Consider the following 2251-nt stretch of genomic DNA (forward strand, 5'->3'; position numbering starts at 1 on the left):
GAGCTCGCCCGGTTAAATCAGATCAAACTCGACTCGAACACAAAAGAGGTGCAGGAGGAAGGTTGAGGAAGAAAGGAGTGCAGGGGGCGGGCGGCTCTTCAGGCCACTTTAGGGCTTCAGAGAGAGGGACTCGGGAGGATGAGAAGAAGGAGGCAGAGCGGGAGGCAGAGCGACAGACGGAGAGAAACGTAGGCGTCCTCTCCTGCTTTGGTAAGCCTGAAAGGTCGGGTATTGAGTGTTTCATAAATCTATCGTTACAACGCCGGGAGGTAAACACACCAGAGTGTGGCTGCCAAGCTGCTGATTCCCTGCTCCTCTTCTACTACAACCTCACCAGGTCAATTGCCTCTTTTTAGGTTTTGCAAGATGAAACGGAGAAAGTTAGTAAAATACATTTCATTTCTGTTGCATCATTTGCACACTTTAGCCCCATGGTCGCCAATTTCCTTGCACACTCCAAAAACGTGCATCCCAACTGGATTTGATACTGCCGATTGCCTACAGCTGCAAATGGTTTTGTTTCTATGTTTGCATGAGTTAGTGACCTGTCCAACCCAATGCAGCGAGGATTATAAAAAGATTGGTGGAGTCATTTCTACAAATAAGTAACTTTTTGCTAGTGGTTAGATGTTTTGGTTGGAAGAAGAAGAAGAAACTTTATTGGGTCAAATCACATGCAAACACTTTAATCTGAAATCTGTCTTGCGTGCCCCTCTTACACACACACACATACTTTTACAGAGGGGTCAGCGCAGTGCAGCCATGATACAGGGCTCCTGGAGCAATTTTTAGGGCTACTGTGCCTTGCTCAAGGGCACAGAGGGGGCAAACCTACAACGCTCCAGCTGCCAGTCCACATTCTTGGTCCATACAGGACTCAAACCCGGTTCCCAAGCTGAGTCCCTATGGACCGTCTGCCCCCCAAAAGCTCAGCAGAGCTATGCTGTCAGTACCCCAGATGGGACTCAAACCCATAATCCCTGGCTTAGGAGGCCAGTGCCTTATCCATTGGGCCACTGGGGCTGATGACACTCAAATGGTGGCCTTTGTTGCAAGTATTGTATTGTATTGTATTGTATTGTATTGTATTGTATGAGTTTGACTTTGTTCCGCCCATGTATAGGTAAGCTGATGCTGAGCGAGCATGAAAGAGTTTGGACATTTTCAGCAGTTATATCCATCGAAGGAATTTGTGCGATAATTATACATTTCAGACGGCTGTTGGGCCTTGGAGGAGGCATGTTAGCGAGAGTGGCCTCTTGTCAACAAGGCCAATGTCAAAGTAATACAGACAAAATATAAAAATATAAAAAATGACTATTTTGTGAGTTGGAGCATTTATATTTGGCCTTCACGTTCCAGGTCTGTCGTACTGCAGAATACGGACAAAGCTTCTATAGAAACAAATACATTCACCTTTGTGCCTGAAAGTATCTTCCCGTGACATTTTACCCTGAAATGTTGCAGAGCTATACATATGCAGGGTGTTGAAAGGAAAAGGAATACTCAAAGAACCGTTGCTCTCATTATAAAGGTAACACGTTTCTATTTGGATATGAAGAGGACATGTTTTGCTGCGACTTGCATAACTTCTGTCTTTGTGCTCTTGAACAGCAAAAGGGCATAAGAGAGGTTTCATTCTACAGACCACAGACCTAGTAAGTGAACTCTCGGAAATAGCTCAAAACTCAAACTTGGATGGAATTTGGATGGAATTCATTCGTCTCGAGGCCTCGGCATTACTTGAAATGATGGTGATAGATGGAAGCTGCAGTGAAAAAGAACTCGTCCAGCAAATCCTAAGTCTTCATCTGTTTTTTTCAGCTTTAGCGGGTGACTGACTGAAGGGAAAAGGAACAATGGGGTAAGATGGTGCGGCCACATTAATGTCAATTGTTCCACTTAAAGGGATGATGGAGCAAATGTGACACCTCCGCCTCACTTCTACAATAAGATTCAATAACTCCCATTTACTTTCGTTATCTCCTCTTCCTCCTCTCTCATGCATACATTTTGGCTCCTGCATACATTGTCTTGTAATCATCTCACCCTGTATTTCTCCCTTACCTGCAACGCTATCAATCATCCGTTCAACCGGCCCTCCATCTTCTCCTGCTTTTCCACCTTACTAATCAAAACACACACTCACACACACACACACACACAGAGACTCATTCATAAACTATACACAATATATACAGCAGGACAGTCACACTTACTATTTGTCTGAGCCTCAGTTTTTTATCTGAAC

At 44.5% G+C, this 2251-nt stretch overlaps 1 non-coding gene across 1 annotated transcript; it reads right to left on the minus strand.

The window, feature by feature from the left end:
* Positions 1 to 950: 950 nt before the first annotated feature.
* On the minus strand, positions 951 to 1023 carry trnar-ccu (transfer RNA arginine (anticodon CCU)). The gene has a single exon. It is a non-coding gene; the product is annotated as a tRNA-Arg (tRNA).
* Between the last annotated feature and the right edge of the window lie 1228 nt (positions 1024 to 2251).

This window comes from Genypterus blacodes, unplaced genomic scaffold, assembly GCF_046128005.1.
Source record: "Genypterus blacodes isolate CSIRO-AG114 ecotype Tasmania unplaced genomic scaffold, CSIRO-AGI_Gbla_v1 ptg000064l_1, whole genome shotgun sequence".
Classification (NCBI taxonomy): domain Eukaryota; kingdom Metazoa; phylum Chordata; class Actinopteri; order Ophidiiformes; family Ophidiidae; genus Genypterus; species Genypterus blacodes.